Source organism: Sinocyclocheilus grahami, unplaced genomic scaffold (genome assembly GCF_001515645.1).
Source record: "Sinocyclocheilus grahami isolate Dianchi unplaced genomic scaffold, SAMN03320097.WGS_v1.1 scaffold692.1, whole genome shotgun sequence".
Classification (NCBI taxonomy): Eukaryota; Metazoa; Chordata; class Actinopteri; order Cypriniformes; family Cyprinidae; genus Sinocyclocheilus; species Sinocyclocheilus grahami.
Genome location: NW_015505871.1, coordinates 1,070,406 through 1,079,467, shown reverse-complemented (window position 1 = coordinate 1,079,467; position 9,062 = coordinate 1,070,406). Strand labels below are relative to the sequence as shown.

General features: G+C 46.4%; 1 protein-coding gene and 1 long non-coding RNA gene across 2 annotated transcripts in view; both read left to right on the top strand.

Annotated features, from left to right (window-relative positions):
• The window catches only part of LOC107559616 (uncharacterized), a 57,208-nt gene that overhangs the window by 22,685 nt on the left and 25,461 nt on the right, over positions 1-9,062 (top strand). The window lies entirely within an intron of this gene.
• Positions 7,855-9,062, top strand: part of LOC107559621 (uncharacterized) — a 17,564-nt gene continuing 16,356 nt past the window's right edge. The window contains exon 1 of the long non-coding RNA XR_001605644.1: positions 7,855-7,925. This is a non-coding gene — a long non-coding RNA (uncharacterized lncRNA). The remainder of the gene's footprint in view (positions 7,926-9,062) is intronic.

The window sequence follows — 9,062 nt, the reverse complement described above, 5'->3', positions numbered from 1 at the left end:
GTCTGTCAGTCTTATAATGGAAGTGGATAGGAATCACGGCTTTGAATGTAAAAAAAAACATACACAAACAAAACCAAATTAAACCCTGCGGCTCGTGATGATACATTGATGTGTAAAGACATGAAACGATCGGTCTGTGCAAGAAACTGAACAGTACTTAAATTGTTTTTTACCTCTGATGCACTGCAATGTCTGAACTGTCCTGAGAGCGTCCTGAGCGCTTTCTCAACAGCCGGCGCGTGACACGTTTTCTTCTTGCTTTACGGCGGATCGCAGACTTATAAGTGCATTACCGCCACCTATCTCTCAAATGGACCATTGACACTCCTAATTGAGATTGTAGATAGAGTGTCAATGGTCTGGAGATTGGCTTTAAAACTGGACATGAGATCAGCCTGGGTGGCAGAGAGACTGTTGACTCAAATATATTTATAATAGTTTGTACCACCAGACTACACGCACTCTTTACAGACATCTGTTGGGTAGGTAGAGACTCCTGTCTTCCCAGAGCTGAATTTCTCAGCTGATATTAGAACATGGCAGGAAATGGACAATGGTTTACATTCTTTTAAGACACCTCAGCTGGAAAGAAAGTGTATGGGACATGCAATTTTCTTATAGTTAGTCCACAAGTTTTGATGCATATCTTTCTTGGTGAACTGGCTTACTCACATCTCGGAAGTCCATGAAGTCCTTTTTGTTTCTTCATCGCATGTTTAACACTTCTTACAGTCTTCTTATATAAATCCACTTGGGTTGCAACAACTTATTTGTTGTATCTTGATGCATTGTAATTCCAGTTATGATTATTTTCGATCACCATTAATTAAATTCAATTCAAGTTTATTTGTATAGCGCTTTTTATGATTTCGGGAACCAGTGAGTGTGCACTTTACCTTCAGCTAACGTAACACGGACGTGCCGGACGATGGAGTCTCCAACGATCACAGCGTCGTGTTCTGTCTCGCGGAGGGGAGCGAAGCAGTTCCGGGTGGAGATCTCGAAGACCGAAGGCGGCGGAGGGGGAGAGGTCGTCGCCCGGGGCCTGGCTCGCGTCTTCTGCTGCAGGTGCACCCAGGGTCCATGGTGTCATGGCGCCGGAGTGAAGGACATCTGGGAAGATTGCATCCTGGGTGCACGTGGCCTGTGCAGAAAAACACACGGAGTAGAGGTGGTGGGACTGTTAGCAGCATGCTGTATACTTACCCTGGATTTGTGAGCGTCAGCCCGGGAGGTTTCCAGCGTGGCTCTCCGCTCCCTCAGCTGGGCCTGCTTCTCCACCAGGTCACGGATCTGCTTCTCCAAGGCCTCCAGCTCGACTTGCACCGAATGCAGCTCAAACGTGTCCTCACCTGCACTCTACAAGGTAGACATACATCCGCCATTAAAGCAAGTAACAGTGAGTAAAACAATGGTAATGTGTGTGAATAGAGTATGAGCAATATAAGCGAGATTAGCAGCAACCACACTGGCGATGCAAACGGGCTATAAGCTAATAGCAGACTCGGGAAATCAAAATAAAACTAGTGATAACAAGGTGCTCTGATTGTTTTTGTTGTAGAATACGATAGAGGATATATTCACACGTTATAGAAATAAAAATTATGGTGTATAAACTTTATTTTAGGATACAGTCCATTTTTGATGCTCCTAAAGCAAAGACAAATATTCACACACACCCACCACTTCCCGAATAAGTCAGCAAGGTACTGAATTTGCTTCCATTTGCAACCTTCATATATGTGCTCTTTTTTGAGAAGTACAGGAGGCAAGTTTGGTTGTCTTTTCCTTAACAGAAGGTGATTAGGTGTCAAGGGTTCCAGACCTGTGGGATCATCCGTAGCAGTGGTAAGTGTCACACTCTCACGGGGAGCAAGGGAACGAAGAAACGCGGGAGTTGCTCAAAACCAACAAACTTTAATAATATAAAATAAAACAGGATACAGCTCAGGAACACAGGAGCACATGAAGACATTTAACACCGGACACTCGAGACTTCAAAACACAGAGCTTAAGTAACAAGGGAGAAAATGAGGGAATTAATCAACATAACGAGGAAGCAAGGGAAACACAGGTGGAATCAAATTAACATAATGAGGACAGGGACAGTACGACCAAAAATGGGCATATGAGGGAGGGAAACACAAGACACAGGAACACAAGACTGACAATTGCTCCCCCCTCCCGGAAGGTGTGTCCCGCACCGTGACAACATCCAAAGGGGAGGGGGGGTGGGCGCTTTGGAGGCCTCTAGGGACAGGGTTACTTGACAGAAGGCCTCCAGTGGCAGTGCCCATTCCGGGACCCACAGCGGAGTAGGGAGCTCAGGGTGCCATGACGGAGCCGGGAGCTCAGGGGGCCATGGTGAAGCAGGGAGCTTGGGGAATCATGGCAGAGCAGGTGACCCGGGAGGCCATGTCAGAGCAGGGAGCTTGGGGAGCCACGGAGGAGCAGGTAGTTCAAGAAGCCATGGTGGTTCAGGCAGTTCAGGAGGCCGTGGTAGAGCAGCCTCCGAGGCCGCGGCCCCAGCCCCTGCCCCTATGGCTGGAGCCCTACTACCCCCCCCCCCCCAAACCCTGGGAAGGATAACGGGCTCCAAGGCCCTCTCAGGGCCAAAACAGGGGACTGCAGCCCTCCCTGGGCTCAACGGGGATCAGGAGCCCTCCTGGGCTCAACGGGGGACCAGGAGCCCTCCCTGAGCTAAACTCGGGGGCAGGAGCCCTCACTGGGCTGAAATCGGGGGCAGGAGCCCTCACTGGGCTGAACTCGGGGGCTGGAACCTTCTCTGGGCGAAATTTGGGGAATGGAGCCCTCCGTGGGCTATACTCGGGAACAGGAGCCCTCTGTGGGCTATACTCGGGAACAGGAGCCCTCTGTGGGCTATACTCGGGAACAGGAGCCCTCCGTGGGCTATACTCGGGAGCAGGATCCCTCCCTTGGCTGTACTCGGGTACAGGAGCCCTACGTGATCTAAACTCGGGGACTGGAGCCCTCCGTGGGATAGACTCTGGGGCTGGAGCCGACGCTGGAGCGAGCTCTGGGGCTGAAGCCGACACTGGAAAGAGCTCTGGGGCTGGAGCCGACACTGGAGCCAGCTCTGGGGCTGGAGCCGACACTGGAGCCAGCTCTGGGGCTGGAGCCGACACTGGAGCCAGCTCTGGGGCTGGAGCCGACACTGGAGCCAGCTCTGGGGCTGGAGCCCACAGTCTCTTTCTCCGCAATCTCCTCCTTTGGGCTGAGGAGAGGGAGATGACCAACGGGCTTGACAGCGGAGAGGCCAGCGAACTTGAGTGCTGAACGGTCAGCGGGCTTCACTTCGGAGAGGCCGGCGGGCTTGACTGAGGAATGGCTGGTGGGCTTGTGTGAGCCACAGCTGGCGGGCTTGACATCGGAGCGACCAGCGGGCTTGACTGAGGAACGGCCGGCAGGCTTGAAAATGCTGCGGCCGGCAGGCTGGTTCTGGCTCGGGGCCGGACGCTCTCCAGACACCGGAGGATCCCTTCCCTCCAGCTTAGTCCCGTGGTGTCTGGGAGGTCCACGGGGCGATGGTAATTGACCCCATGCCAGAACAGCGAGTTGATGGTGGCATCATCTAAAGCCGTCGCCGTGGCGAGCCTGCAGAACTCCCAGCCATACTCGACCAAGGAGAGATCTCTACGGGCTAGGGAAATGAAGCGAGCAGCTATTTCCATGGCCGTGGGAGAGACAAACAGGGAAAACAAAAGACTTTAAAAAACAAAAAAAACAAAACGAAAACAAAACGGGGAGAAGGGGCGCCACTTACTTTTTTTGGTCCTGTGTTCTGTCACACTCTCACGGGGAGCAAGGGAATGAGGAAACGACGAGACGCGGGAGTTGCTCAAAACCAACAGACTTGAATTATATAAAATAAAACAGGATACAGCTCAGGAACGTAGGAGGACATGAAGACATTTAACACCGGACACTCGAGACTTCAAAACGCAGGGCTTAAGTAACAAGGGAGAAAATGAGGGAATTAATCAACATAACGAGGAAACAAGGGAAACACAGGTGGAATCAAATTAACATAATGAGGACAGGAACAGGAAGACCAAAAATGGGCATATGAGGGAGGGAAACACAACACACAGGAACACAAGACTTGACAGTAAGTGGTCGATCATTCATTATTGCTTCCACCTCACACAGGAATGTATGTAAGCTCTCAAGTTAGTGTTTGCTCTTTCAGTACAGATCTCAAGATCTGCCGTTCCCACATTCCTGAAATGAGACCTGGAAGGTGGGTTGAATATCCACTGTATTCCTTTTTGCATGAGAGTGCATAAAATTGATTCCACTGTTGAATGGCTTAACGCAGTTCAATCTCAGCACATATGAAGTTAGTGCCGTTGTCACTTCTCATGACTGACACCTGATGCCACCTGCACACAAAGCGTCAAATGGTATTCAAACAGGAGTCTGTGTCCAATGAATGTGCAACTTCAATATGCACAGCTCTTGTCAAACCGGTAAACAATACACCATACCTTTTAACATTACTTATACCTTGTCTGACATCAAACGGTACAAAATAGTCTACATTTTCTCATGAATATCTATTAAGATTAAAGTAGTGACATGTGAGTTTTTCGGTATGATAACTGGATGATTTACATGCTCAGGCATTGTAGATTTACCAAGACATCCTCCAAATCTTAGCATTCCATCCTACGGTATTGGATCCAGTTTGGAAAGGCAACTGTCCTTTTTTACAGATGAATTACATTTTGCAACATTGAAATTTCTTAGAATTTTTGGCTTTGAATTAACTTTATGATTTTATTTATTTTAATAAATATTTTGTTTTTTTAGAATTTTTTTATTTTCTGCTCTTGTTTAGTCCTGCATTGTTAACTCAGCCACTGGGGTTGCACAAGCTAGTGCAATCCCAAGCCCGGACAAATGGGGAGGGTTGCGTCAGGAAGGGCATGCGGCGTGAAACATGTGCCAAATTAAACATGCAGATCATAAACAAGATTTCCATACCGGATCGGTCAAGGCTGCAGTTAACAACGACCGCCACCGGTACTGCTGGCCAGCAGGGTACTGGTGGAAACTATGCTACTGGTGGTCAAAAGAGGAGAAGGAGAGGAGGAAGGCGTGTCCAAAGACAACGAGAAAAGAGGAAGGGTAAGAAAGTGGATGTGAGAGTCGGAACGTTGAAGGTTGTCACTGTGACTGGTAAAGGGAGATAGCTGACTGATATGATGGAACAGAGGAGGAGCATCGGAGGTGGATTCAAACTGTTCTATCATGGTTTGGATGGAAAGAGAAATGGCATAGGGGTAATCCTGAAGGAAGAGAATGTAAATAGTGTATTGGAGGTGAAGAGAGTGTCTGACAGAATGATGATTTTAAAGCTGGAAATTGAAGGGGTGATGATAAATGTCATCGGTGCATATGCCTCGCAAGTGGGGTGTGAGATGGAGGAGAAAGAAGATTTTTGGAGTAAGTTGAATGAAGTGGTGGTGAGGGTACCCAAAGAAGAAAGAGTGGTGATTGGAGCGGACTTCAGTGGGAATGTTGGAGAAGGGAACAGAGGTGATGAGGAGGTGATGGGTAGGTACGGTGTTAAGGAAAGGAATGTGGAAGGGCAGATGGTGGTAGACTTTGCAAAAAGATTGGAAATGACAGTGATAAATGCATATTTTAAAGAAGAAGGATGAGCACATTGTGACATATAAGAGTGGAGAAAGGTGCACACGGGTGGACTATGTTCTATGCAGGAGATGCAACCTGAAAGAGATCAAAGACTGTAAGGTGGTGGCAGGGGATTGTGTAGCTAGAGAGCATCGGATGGTGGTTTGTAGGATGACTTTGGAGGTGAAGAGGAGGAAGAGAGTGAGAACTGAACCAAGGATAAAATGGTGGAAGTTGAAAGAGGAAGACTGTTGCATGAACTTCAGGGAGGAGGTAAGACAGGCACTTGGTGGCAGTGAAAAGAAACTGAACGACTGGGTGACCACTGCAGAAATGGTGAGGGAGACAGCTAGGAAGGTACATGGTATGACATCTGGACAGAGGAAGGAAGACAAAGAGGCTTGGTGGTGGAATGAGCATGTACAGGAAAGCAGACCCCAAATAATTGGGATAGTCAGAGAGATTAAGAAAGTAGCCAGAAGTACAAGGAGATGTGTCGCAAAGCAAAGAAGGAAGTGGTGAAAGCTAAGGAAAAAGCGTATGATAAGTTGTATGAGAAGTTGGACACTAAAGAGGGGGAAAAGGATCTGTACCGATTGACTAGACAGAGGGACAGAGCTGGCAAGGATGTGATAAAGGTTAGAGTGTTAGAGTGATAAAGGATGCAATTGGAAATGTGCTGAAAAGTAAGAAGATTGTGTTGAGAATGTTGAGAAGGTGGATGGAGTATTTTGTGGAACTGATGAATGTAGAAAATGAAAGAGAGAGAATATTGGATATTGTGAAAATGGTGAATCAGGAATTCCAGGCGATTAGTGAGAATGAAGTGAGGGCAGTTATGAAAAGAATCAAGAGTGGAAAGGTGGTTGGTCCAGATGAGATACCAGTGGAGGCATGGAGGTGCTTAGGAGAGATGGCATTGACATTTTTAACCAGGTTGTTTAATAAAATCTTGGAAAGTGAGAGTATGCCTGGAGAAGATGTGTACTGGTACCGATCTATAAGAACAAAGGAGATGTGCAGAGCTGCAGTAACTACAGGGGCATAAAGTTGCTCAGCCACACCATGAAGTTATGGGAAAGAGTAGTGTAAACTAGATTGAGAGGAGAGGTGATGATCTGTGAGCAGCAGTATGGGTTCATGCCAGGAAAGAGCACTACAGATGCAGTGTTTGCTTTGAGAGTTTTGTTGGAGAAGTATAGAGAAGGCTAGAAAGAGTTGCATTGCGTGTTTGAGAATTTAGAGAAAGCGTATGACAGGGTGCCGAGAGAAGAGTTGTGGTACTGTATGAGGAAGTCTGGAGTGGCAGAGAAATATGTGAGCGTGGTGCAAGATATGTCTGAGGACAGTGTGACAGCGGTGAGGTGTGCAGTAGGAATGACGGACTGGTTCAATGTGAAGGTGGGATTGCATCAAGGATCGGCTCTTAGCCCTTTCTTGTTTGCAATGGTGATGGACAGGTTGACTGATGAGATCAGGGAGGAACCTCCATGGACTATGATATTTGCAGATGATATTGTGATTTGTAGTGAGAGCAGGGAACCAGTGGAGGTGTGTTTGGAGAGGTGGAAGTATGCACTGGAGAGAAGGGGAATGAAAGTCAGTAGGAGCAAAATGGAGTACATGTGCATAAACGGGAGAGAGGGCAGCAGAACGGTGCAGTTGCAAGGAGCAGATGTGGTGAAGGCGGATGAGTTTAAATACTTGGGGTCAGTTGTCCAAAGTAAAGAAAAGTGTGGTAGAGAGGTAAAGAAGAGAGTGCAGTCAAGGTGGAGAAGAGTGTCCGGAGTGATTTGTGATAGAAGGGTACCTGCAAGGGTGAAAGGGAAAGTTTACAAGATGGTAGTGAGACCAGCTATGTTGTATGGCTTGGAGGCAGTGGCACTGACAAAATGACAGGAGAAGGAGCTGGAGGTAGCAGAGTTAAAGATGCTGCGTTTTTCTTTGGGAGTGACGAGGATTGACAGGATCAGAAATTAGCATATTAGAGGGACAGCACAGGTAGGACAGTTTGTAGACAAAGTGAGAGAGGCAAGACTAAGATGGATTTAGCATGTGCAGAGGAGGGATGCAGGGTATGTAGGGAGAAGAGTGTTGAGGATGGAGCCACCGGGCAGAAGGAAAAGAGGAAGACCAAAGGGGATGTGGTGATGGAGGATATGCAGGTGGTTGGTGTGACGAAGGAAAACGCAGAGGACAGAACAAAATGGAGATGGATGAACCGCTGTGGTGACCCCTAATCGGGAGAAGCCGAAAGAAGAAGAGTTAAGTCCTGCATTGTTAGAAACTTGTAGTTTTCTGTTATGGGGTTGACTTCACATCCAACTTTTTTTTATTTTGTGTAAGCATGTCCTTGACACGAAGAATCCATGCTACAGCACTTTTCAACTTGTACCAATCAGAGTAATAATTGATCAGTTTGCTCACAGCATCTGTGCTCTCTGTAGCACTCACAAGATTCACTGAAGCTGAGTGTTTAATCTCATGTCATCCTCTTTTATTGATAGGTCATGATTATTCTCAAGCCAGGCCATATAAATTTAATGCAGGATCTAGAAAAAATCTGATCGTGATTAAACCAGAAAAATGTAAAATAAATGAACAAAAACAATTGTTAAATGCCTATTTCTACGTTATATTTTTGTTTAACTATTGACCATTTCAAAGACGTAAACAATAACAAAGGCATTGGAACGCTACTGCGCATGTCTGGTCCTGAAGCATTTCCGGTAGCGCCATTTTTAAATCTCAGATCTATCAAAACAATCGTGTACTTTATAAGTCTAGTGAAAATGCAACAGTTGCGGTATTACAATTTATTTTTATTTTTTAATAAACGGTTATTGTAATTACCCTTTAAATATGACTGAGGCGCAAACTTACAAAGAAATTTAAAAGTAGTCTTCCGGACCGCTCTGATTGATGCTGCGTGCGTGTACACGAGAGATGGCGGTAAATGCATATCGCAGTCTAGATGTAATGAACTTCTTAACGGAAAGCTTGGGATCATTTGTTCGTACAATGGATGACATCAGCCTTATGTTTGGTTAAACTGAAGCAAGACAAACAGTCATTTACGTACTTATCAAGGTTTTTCGCCAAGATGTCCGGGGAGGTTTTTAATGGGCATTTCACTTGCATTGCTGGGTCATGTATATCTACGCAAATATTAATTTTCATATTTATTTGTACAGCGCTTTTCACAATACATATCGTTTCACTGTAGCTTTACAGAACATGCATGTATATTACAACGCCAAATGAATGCTAGGATACTAATCAATAAATGCCATTATTACTGATTTCATTCGTTTTAAAATGTGTGCTTAGTTTGGACAAGTTTGTTGCTGTGGAACAGTGCGAGAAAGCATTTGAATGCTCTATCTGAGCCATCATGTGGT